The sequence below is a fragment of the Phascolarctos cinereus genome, unplaced genomic scaffold (assembly GCF_003287225.1).
Source record: "Phascolarctos cinereus isolate Bilbo 61053 unplaced genomic scaffold, phaCin_HiC Scaffold_3;HRSCAF=262, whole genome shotgun sequence".
In the NCBI taxonomy this organism is placed as follows: Eukaryota; Metazoa; Chordata; class Mammalia; order Diprotodontia; family Phascolarctidae; genus Phascolarctos; species Phascolarctos cinereus.
This window is the reverse complement of record NW_027555736.1, coordinates 196,932,587-196,944,036: the sequence shown is the minus strand read 5'-3', so window position 1 is coordinate 196,944,036 and position 11,450 is coordinate 196,932,587. Positions and strand designations below refer to the sequence as shown.

The window sequence follows — 11,450 nt, the reverse complement described above, 5'->3', positions numbered from 1 at the left end:
CACTTTGTTCATACAAGTCTTCCCAGATTTTCCTGAAGCCATCCCCTGCATTTCTTACAGTAAGATAGTATTGCCAATTCGTATACCATTACAAATGATGAGCATTCCCTCAGTTTCCAATTCTTTTCCGCTACCAAAAGAAGAGCTGCAAATATTTTTGTACATATGGGTCCTTTTCTTTTTTCTTTGATATCCTTGGGGTATAGACCTAGTAGAAGTATCCTATCCCATTTTCAATCCCATCTTTATCCAGTATAACTAACCCTCCCCTCATTTTGTTACCTTAACTTTCTTTATTGGCATCACCTCCCTCTGAGCTTTAAATATTTTAGGTTTTACTCTCCTGAATGCTTAAAAGTGCATTGTCCAGGGTCATAACATGGCTCTCTGTGTGTGGAATAGTGAACATCTCAGCCCTTGAAGGGAGCTGTGTGCCAGAGCTTGGTGCTATAGTAGGGACTGGGCTGTGCAGTAATGTGGCTGGCTACCCATCCGGCTAAGTGGCCAGGATGCAGGAGCTGTTCCAGAGCCACAACAAGACTAGCGAGTTCTTGGTGCACAGTGCCAAGGTGCCCCTGGCGTCCTGGAGCTGTGAGGGGTGCCTCATGTGATCTGGCTTCTTTGACAAGATTGCCAGTGTTTTCTTGCTCTAGAAGGACTGCTTAGTAAAAGAAAATAACTACAGAGGGCATGGGGACAGCATGGATCAGCTTTGTTGGCATCGTGGCAATCCAGACCCCTTTGTGACTGCATCTGGGGACAAAGCTATTCGCATCTGGGATGTTAGAACTACAAAATGCAATGCCACTCTGAATACTAAAGGGGAGAATATTAGCATTTGCTGGAGTATTGATGGGCAAACCATTGCTGTGGAAAGCAAAGATGATATGGCAACTTTCATTAAAACTCACCATTCAGAAGCAGAGGAGTAATTTAAATTTAAAGTCACTAAAATCTCCTGGAGTATAATTAACAGTATGTTCTTCCTGACTAATGGCAAAGGTCATATCGACATTCTTAGCTATCCTAAGCAGTCCTTCAATGCCCACCCTTCCAATTGCATCGCTTCAAATTTGACCCTGCAGGGAAGTGATTTGCCACAGGAAGTCCTGATGCACTAGCTAGCCTTTGGGATGTTGATGAGTTGGTGTGTGTTCAATGTTTTGCCAGATTGGTTTAGCTAATGAGAACCCTCAGTTTTAGCCATGATGGAAAGACGCTTGCATCAGCATCTGGTGGTCACTTTATTGACATTGCCGAAGCAGCGACAGGTTATAAGCTCTAGAAGGTGAATCCCCAAGGAACTTCAGAGTGGCTTGACATCTCAAAATGTTTCTGCTGGCATTTGCTTATGAGGACAAAGATGGCAAATATGACAGCAGTAGGGCCACGACTGTGAAGTTGATTGGGCTTCCTAATGACTCTTAAGAGGAGATTGCAAGGTCCATTGCATACTGACTCCACAGAGAGGCTGAGATAAAGGCCTGAGAAAGTCAGGCATCACATTGTCTAATTTATTTGTTCTGTTTCTCCCTGAGTACATTCTCCCCAATCCCCAAATATCCCAGTATAAAAAGAAAATTGTTTCCTTGTCCACCCATCTGAATACAATACCCCTTCTGTTTTCAGTATTTGGGGGCGGGGGTGAGGTGGTAGAATTTCTCTCATAGTAGTAAGCTGTTAAAGGACAAGCACTGAATTTAGAGTCAGAGCAGTGGAAAGAAGATCAGATTTGAGATTGTAGGCCTCTGTTCCAAACTTAGCTCTGCTACTATTTAGAACTTTGCCTCTCTGAGCCTTAGTTTTCTCATTTTTAAAATGAGGGATTCGGACGGTCTAAATCCTTTTTTTTTTTTGCCCTCAAGGGATTGCCCTATGCACTTCAAGAATCCTAGGAGTTTCTACAACAGCTGAATAGTCTAGCCAGTTTCCTTCTTTTTTCTTTACTTCCTTTAATTTTGAGAAGGTGTTGTAAAGCTACATGTGATAACCTTTGCTGACTCTAAAATCTGTTGGTCTTAGGAGGTGACAACCTCACTTCTTGATCCAAGATGATATGGCCCATAATAGTCAGTAACTGCACCTTGAATAGAGATGAAAAAGAAAGACTGATGCCTTAGTACCACACTCCTGAAATTAATAGCTTCCTCCTCTGTAAAAGAGAGAGGGTTGGATTAGATGACTTCTTAACTCTTGTGATCCATTTTTTATAGCACTTGGTTTACAAAATAATTTCCTCGCAATAACCCTAAGAGAAGAAGGAAGGAGAGGTTATTATCCCCTTTTTATATGTAATGAAACTATGGCATAGAGAGGCTAAGTAATTTAGCCAGGGGTCACATAGCTAAGAAGAGTAGGTATTTCTGCCTGAGTGACTGTAGGTGGTAGAGAATGATTTCAAGATACAAGTTACTACCTCAATTGGATGTATCCCCGTGTGTTATGTGTGTCTTGACAGCTCTCACCTGCTCATACTCCTTCTATGAGTGGAGCCAAATGGTAAAGAGGAATATAACATGTGGGAGAAAGCATCTTTTAAGAATAATTTTGATATGTCAGCTTTTAATAAAAGTAAAATTTACGGACATTCTTACATTTTGTTTCAAAAAATGTTTCTCAAATTATTTGTCTTTGTGCAATAAAAGATATCTCTTCTTCACCTTTTTTTTTACTGAATGGAATGGGACTCCCACAGTTCATTTTTTCCCCCCTGACCTTCCAATTTATTTATTTTCACCATATTTTACTCTGACATCATAGCCTAGTGGATAGACCATTGGTCAGATGAAACTTTGGCAGCCCTCATGATGATATAATACTTAAATCCTTTGTCCTTTGGATTTTCTGTTGGGAAAATAAGGGCATTAAGTAATCGAAGAGGTAGAGTTGGGGCAGTTTATATTTTATAAGAATGAAGTTCTGAGTCATCACTATCTCTCCAATATGTTAATTTACCAACAGTATGCAGATATCAGGGTCTATTAACAAATTGTTTTCATTTTGATCTCTACAGGGTTTTTTTGTACGCTAAATGAAGATAATTGTATTTTTCTTCTATCTTAAGCCAACAGTCAGAATCAAACAAATGACTTAAGGGCAGCTATGGAAAAGAAAATAACGAAGAAACACTTTGCAGTGGCTCTCTTGTACATTTCACTTCTTGGGTATAAATTGGATTAAGCTGCCTCTAAATATAGGGGGAAATGTCATAGTGCAGAATAATTAATTGGTAGTCAGTAGACCTAGGTTCTAGTCATAGAGTCACAAATTTTCAGAGTTGGAAGGAATCAATCAAAACCTGAAGAAAAAAATAATTTCTTCTACATGATACTCCAAAAATGGCCATATAGGTTTTTTCTTCAACATTTCTAACCAGGGGAGAGTCAATACTTCTTGATACTGCCAATTCAAATTTTGGATAGTTCTAATCATCTCAGTTTGGGGGGAAAGCACCATTAATCCATGCCACCCCAAAATTCATGTCAAGAAATTTCAATGAGATTTCAGTAGAAACCTTGAGGGAAAGATTGTCACTAATAGCCCTAGAAGAGCAGGAATAATAATGAAGGGTTGGTCTTAGGAGGCTATTAGGTATCTTAGCAAAAGGTTTGGTCTTTAACTTTTTTTTCTGTTTTCCTCATCTGTAAAAGAAATTTTTAAAAAATTCAGGCTGTCTACTTTGAATGTATATTTGGATGAGAAAAATATGTACCCAGTGCTTTGAAATCTTTTTTTTTTTTGCAGAAGATCTTTCTAATAAGCTCATATTTGTAAGAGGTTATTGTATCAGAGCAGCTGGATATCAATGCCCAGTCTAATAAAAGAATATTAAGTCCCTTAATTTTTCTTTGTTTCAAGGAGGTGGCAAATAATCTGGAAACTGCTCTGATGTACACAAACAAAAAATACAATTCTGGAGAGTGAGTAATGCTGCAGAAATAATTCTGACTTAGAATCAGAGGAGCTGGTAAATTCAGATCTTCCAGTTACTACCTGTGTGACCTTTGAGAAGTCACAACCTCTCTAAACCTCCATTTACTCATCTATAAAATGGGTCTAAGGCAGGCTCAATAATTTATAAGATCACCTCCACCTCTAAGTCTATGATACAATTTTATCTCTGTAGATATATAAGAATACTTGATGGAATGAATTTTGAGCTTTACTCATTAATGTGTTCCTAGAGTAAGGTTACCATTTTTATTTCTTCCCATGAACTTTTTTTTAACATAGAATGAAATCACTTCTGTCCTGAATTAAAAAAAAAAAAGAGTGGTGACCTTTGGCCATAGTCCCTTTGCAAAGTAAAAAGGTCTTTTTTTATCTATCAAACAGAAATGGGAACCAGAAAATTCTCACAGAACAGATGCCCTTGCAATTGTAAATCATTTCCTCTAATAATGCTTGGCATCATTTTTGTTAGGTTTGTATCTCTGGTATAATTACATGATGATTTTAATGGAAATTATAAAGAAGTATTTTACAAAGGAATGGCATATTTTATGTGCAGTTATATGTAAATTTGCACTTATAAATATTCAAGTTTTCTTTCTCACATGGGTATTTGCTTAAGGATCACTCTGATAAATGCAAACAAGACTCATATTATTTATTAAAAGATTGCTGAGATATATAACAGTAATTGTTATGCCTCTCAGTAGAATTCACTTCTGGAATCGGCTGTAATTCCTATTGACTGATAGCACATAGCAAAGATGTAACATTTGAGAGCTGTTGAAATATTAAAATCTGAAAGTTATTTTTTTCCCTTTTCCTAGGATGCACAAAACATTTTCTATGTTTGTGCTGTGAAAGTCACCCTAATTGGAAAAGAAAGTAATCATTTTAATTTTTGCAGTTAGATTCTGAAGTTCATGTCCATTTAAACACACTAATAGATAAGAGAAAAAGTTTCCATTCATCCCTGGAATATTGTCCTTTCTTGTATGGAAAGACAGCAAGGAATACTATACGACTTGATTTCTTCTCCCAAGAATAAGCTTGGAGTTGTGAAAAATCCATTTCACAATAAAGTTATGCAAGACAATTTTTCTTGTTATACATGAAATAGCCTAGTAGCCCTGAAGACATTCCTTATTCAATTCATTTTAACTCAATTCAACCAATATTTATTGTCCTCTGATCATATGTCTACCATTGTGCTCAGTGTTGTCAGGGATTCAAAAGAAGTAGAAGACGACTTTTTCATTTCTTTAGAAGCTTATGATTCCATTGGAAAATATAGCAAAGTAAAAGATCACTCAAATTAATGTCTTTGGAAATCATCTGATTTGTTTGGAGTCTCAGGCTAGTTCCTGGCAGTGACTGTACAACTTTGGTATTTCTTGAGAAGTTGTAGCAATGGCATATGGCATCGGCTTCCATCCTAATTATTTGGCTCTCAGGAAAAAAAGGATTTAAACCTGCAGAATTTTGTGCAAAACTCTATTAATGTTGGAGAGAATGATGACTCAAAGCTGTATCCCTGTGTGAGAGGCAGAGATGGTGAACAAGTTTTGGAGAAGAGAAATATTCTCAATTTTTTCCTTCAGAGAGACATACATGGTTCCAGAATGTATTTAAAGATAGAACCTTGGAAAGAGACCAATTATGGGAAGCAGACAGGTAGGGGAAGATGTCAGTGATTTATGGCTTGTCTCCTAAGTGATTTGGGAGATTTAAGTTTGGGTAAAATCAGGCCTTTCCCCTTGTTGAGTGGGATCCCTGTCTGCTCCAAACGAAACAGCTCATTCTCCTCCATGTAATTTTTGGGTATTTTCTAATCTGTAGAACTTCACAAATTTCTGATTGCTACCTGCTTGTATAAATGGGATTACTTGCTATTCAGTCATTGTGAGGGATATATAAAGCCACAGATCCTGTCATTCTCCAGGGTGCAGGTTAACCTCAATTTGTCTTTACTATTCGGAGTTTTGTCACACAAGCATATTCCAATAGTTCTTCAGCACCAGAGGTAAAGCAAAGGATGAACGGCTTGTGGTAGGACTCTTCATTTCTCTTGTTTTTTGGGTTTTTTTTCTGCTCCACCATGCTGACTGTAGATTGAGAGAATTCTACCTCCAGTGTATTGAGTTAAAAGAATTCTTATTTCTAGTGGTTAATACCATGCTTCTTATTGTAATACCTCCCTGATATTCATTCCTTTCCCATTCCTCTTCAGTATCCTGCAAAAGGCACCTCCCACCTTAATAACTTCATCTCTTAGATACACATGAGCCTCTCTCATGAGTTTCCTGTAGCTTAATTCTAAGAGTTCCTCTAATTACCTACTCTGCTTACCTGGAGAGATATAGCTCTGAGGTAAATCTATTCAAGAGAACGCATTCCAAAACAATTTAGCAAATAGTACCAATTCATAATTCAGAATAAACACAAACACAAAATTGCAATGACCAGCATTATAATAGACCAAAGGACAAACAGAACAAAAATTGTCCATGATAAATAAATAGGGCAAATATATTGCACATAGTACTGCACTATCATACTTAATCAGATACAATAATAATTTTAAATGTTTTCTTACCTAAATTATTTGAATATTTATTCAACAACTTTTAATAACTGGTGGCCAATGAAAACCTTAAGGAAAGCCTATAAAGATTTTTATGACCTAACTCTGCAATTAAAAAAAAAAACACCATAATCACTTTACTTAGTGTTAGTGGGGGTTGCATGTGTTGGTGATGTCCTCAGGATTCCAAGAGAGCACAGGCAACTTGAATGACCACCCAGTGTCCTGAACTTCAGTGAGAAAAGGGAAGGGCACGGAGAAGTAGCAGAGATAAGTTATACTCACCACCTCCCTTCCTTCTCTAAGATTTTTATAAAATTTCATCTTTTTATCTTCTTGCCTTAAATATTTGACATTTTTAAAGGAAGATTCAATACTATATTTATTTCTTTTCCTACATGATTAGTATAATTTGGATTGTTAAATATTGGAATAGGATATTTACCAGCAAAGACATTTTCAGATGTAGTTCCCTATTGCTAACTGTTGTCAGGAGTTAGCCCCCCACAATAACCTAACCTAGAGTCCACTGGAAGACTAACTGTGAGGTAGTTAACAATTCAATGAACAAGAAACCATATAACTTACATATAATGTAAGAGACCCCTCTCATAGGCTTCATAACTACTTGTGGGGCAGAGATGGTGAAAATACTAGTTATGGTAGAAAGTTACTAAACACTGTCTCCAAAACAACTTTATTTAAAAGATACTAACCATAACCAGCTCCTTATTTGGATGTGTGTGCCTCTTCAAGTTCCAGGCACCATGTGTCTGTAGTTTGATAAAGTTACCCCTGGATGATGCTATTCAGTTGGTAACAGATCCATAGGCCTACCCATAGGTAGCTAGGTGGCACAGTGGATAGAGCATTGGAATAAGGAATAGTCATTTTCCTGGATTCAAATCTGACCTCAGACACTTCCTAGTTGTATGACCCTTGGCAAGTCACTTAATTCTGTTTTCCTTAGTTTCCTCATCTATAAAATGAGCTGAAGAAGGAATGGCAAACCAGTCTAGTATTTTTACCAAGAAAACCTCAAATGAGATCACAAAGAATTGGACATGACTGAAAAACAACTGAACACCATAGGTTTCTAGGTAAATACAACAAAGTAATTTAGTTATAAAACATCAAGAAGTTAGTGCAGTACAATAGAAAGTACCATAATGTCAAAGGACATGTATTCCAAGCCTACCTCTTATGCTTATTTCCTGTGTGACTTTGATGAAGTCACTTAACTGCCCAGAAAATCTGTTTTCTTACCTGTAAAATAAAGGGATTGAAGTGGACCAATGTTTTTTGGTCAGTAAACCCCTTTCAGTATAAAAACGTGTTGTGAATCTCCATAGTAATTTAATATCCCACTCATAACATAATTTTAGATTTATTCATTAAGTACTTCCAATAATTACAATGACAAATTTTTTTGCCAAAAAAGCTCCAAATTAAAATTTACTATATAATCATAATTATAAAACATAAAATTTCATTCTACCTATAATTATGAAAACTCTAAATATAAAATTTTAACCCTCTAATTATAAAATAACTGAATATTTTATGTGGAACATTCTGTAAGTATTAAAAGAAGTAATCTAGCAAGACCTCATATGCTTACTATTATGTTAAAAGACACTTTATTAAAATTCTTTATTTTAAAATTTTTATTGAATATAAACAACATTTTTAATGAAATTAGTTACCATCTGGAAGATTTTAGCATAATATAGTAATCCTTTATAAACTTGACTTCAGTGTTGGACTTTTTTACTTGAACAAATATTTTCAATATTTGGCTCAACACCAGAAATATACTATCTCAAATCTTGTTCTACATTGAGTTTATTTCCATATTTTTATTTAAAACAAGATAAAGAGAAAATGCTCACACACAAATGTGTGGTTTAAAAATAGCAAGAGAACTTTATAAGCTCTCTGGTTGAAAGACGGATTTTTTTTTTTAGCCACCTAAGCAATCAATGAAAACGAATAGCTGGTTACAATATAAAATATTTACTTGTATTCTGGCTAATATCAAATGTTATTAAATAATAAACATACTTAAATTTCATTTGCATATATTGCTTTGTTTTTTAACCATGCTTTTCTATAAACTCACCCTTTTAAGGAAAAAAATCTTTTCATAATTAACTTTCTTCCGTTCTGCCATAGCACATGAGCTACACTCTTATAGAAAGTCTACTGAATAACTGACTAATGTTAACAACAAGTTCATTTGAAAATAGATAAGAGAATAGTAATACAAGTGGAGAATAAGTATAAATCTGAAAAACGGCTTCAATCATGCACTAAGAGACATTATAAGATTTGTTTCTTCAGAATGTTCAATCCATGACATTTTCAAAATATCTTATAAATTGTCTGCTGCGAGTTGTTTAATTTTTGTTTTTAATTAATTTATTTTGAAATTTTATTCTGAGAATATTTTGATTTCCAAATTTTCTTCCTCTCTTTTATTCCCTCCCCTGCTCATTGAGAAAGTATGCAATATGTTATCAATTATGCATGTCTACTGATCCAAATTATATTTTTATATCAGCCATGTTACAAAAATAAATAAATAACAAGCAACACAAATAAAGACAGTGAAAAAAGTATGCTTCAACTTGCACTCAGAGTTCATCAGATCTCTCTCTAAAGGTGGATAACCTTTTTCATCTGCCTTTTGGACTTGTTTCAAATCATTGTATTGATCAGAGTGGCTAAGTCTTTCATAGTTAATCATTATTATAATATTACTGTTACTGTGTACAATGTTCTCCTGGTTCTTCTCCCTTCACTTTGCATCAGTTAAGGATAGTGGCAAAGGAGGTAGAAGAGTTGGCCTCAAAAGAAACCTTGGACTGGAGTGTTCTGTTTTGACCACCAAGTGGTATCATAGGCCTAGGTGACCTTAGTTGATGTCCAGAGCAAGTGGCAGGAAGAGAAAAGGTCTAGGCAAAATGTCTTCATAGAAGATGGAAGGAGCCAACTTGACAATTATATTTATGAGACGATCATAAATCTGATGTTTTATTGCATGTAAGAACTTCCTTGTGCAATGCCATGAGGTAAATTTCAGATATACTACATATAATTCTCCAACTAGAAAGATCCTTAAAGATCATCTAGCTTAAATCTCTCATTTTACAAATGAAAAAACTGAAGAAATAAGAAAAAAAATACTTGCCCAAGATCAAATAGCCAGCTAGTAGCAGTGCTAAATCTAAAATCTTGGCTTGTTGAGGTTCACCAATAATTAAGAGTTAAATATACGGAATTAACTTAGCTTAAGTTCGACATCAAAAGCTTTAATAGTTTTCATAATACTAACTATTACTGATACAGAGAAAAATGTTCTTACTTATTAACTGAAGCTATGTAAAGCATTCTAGACCATCACAGAAAAATAGAACTGAGTCTGACTTGTTTATATATCAATGTAGAAAGCCAAAGCTATATGTTTATGTATACGTCTATCTATATCTAGCTATATTCATAGCTACCTACATATAATTATCTATTTCTAAGTCTACTACTATGTCTGTGCCCATATCTATAGCTATATCTACATATTTTTCTTTTTGGGGTATCCAAAGACGGGTATCATATTGCTTGGTTAGGAAACGCTAATTCTGATTAGCAATCTTTCTCCTCACTTCTTTAACTGTGGTTTCTCATCTACATCTACCCATATGTATAAGTCTCTGTATTCATATCTACTTGTATATTAAAATATTAAGCTATATGTGCCTATAGACTAATATCTATGTCTGCCTGTGGCTCTCTATATCTATGTCTATATCCATTTCTATGATTATACATATGCCTATCTATACCTATGGGGCAACTGGTAGCACAGTGGATAGAGTGTAAGGCCTGGAGTCAGGAAGATTCATCTTACTAGCTTTGTAATTGTGAAGAAGTGACAACCTTATTTACCTAAGTTTCTTTATCTATAAAGTGAGTTGGAGAAGGAAATGACAAATCACTCCAGGGGGTCATGATGAGTCAGAAATGACTGAAGAACAACTAAAATCAATACCTGTATCTATGCATATATGTAAATTTATATCTCCTCCTATACCTATTTCTATCTGTCTATCTATATATCTCTGTGTCTATCTCTATACATATATATTTATATATAATATATGTTTATATTGCAACAATTTCTCAGCTCCATATTAAACATAGAATGTTCATTATTGATAACAGTGAAAAGACTCAAAAATGCACAGCTAGGATTTTAACTGTGAGATCAAAGATCTAACAATTTGAAAAAAAAATCCAATGACTATGTAAACAAAGAAAATCTGATATGGATGAGAATAACTACAGTAGGATTTTGTAAAGGAGTTACTGTTTTGCCAAAGTCATACACAGGCCTCACTTAAAAAGGTTTAGGGTAGAAAATGTATCCCTCTTATTGCTATCTTAACCTCACTCACAATTATTTAAAATGAAAGAAATATATATTTAGCAAACAAGGAAGATCGATTGCTAATTGTTCACCAAGTATTCAGTTGCCAGTTAGAGTAGCCACTTCTGTAAACTCTGTCAAACATGCCGACCCAAACGCTTCTCTAGCGATTTTCAACATCTGGCTTAAAAGCTTCCCTGTAATTATTTTCATTTTGAATAAGCAAGACTCAGTAAACCCTGCATCTGTGGTGGTGATGCACAAAACATATATGTTTGGAGGAATTCATTAGAGGGTGCTGAAGCAAACAGACCGAGGCTCCCAAGCCCTTTAGCTGCTACACCCTTTGGCTGATTAGCCAACAGACCAGACTTCTACTGTCTTCAAAAAGCACCCTCCGAAAATGTCGTCTTCCCAATTTTCCCCTGGAATTTTGCCAGTTCATTTAACATATGGAAATTAACAGTGCAACAAAGTTGAAAAGATGTA

General features: G+C 35.2%; 1 pseudogene; it reads left to right on the top strand.

The window, feature by feature from the left end:
• Nucleotides 1-509: 509 nt before the first annotated feature.
• Nucleotides 510-1,428, top strand: LOC110220301 (THO complex subunit 3 pseudogene; annotated as a pseudogene).
• The last annotated feature ends 10,022 nt before the right edge of the window (nt 1,429-11,450 follow it).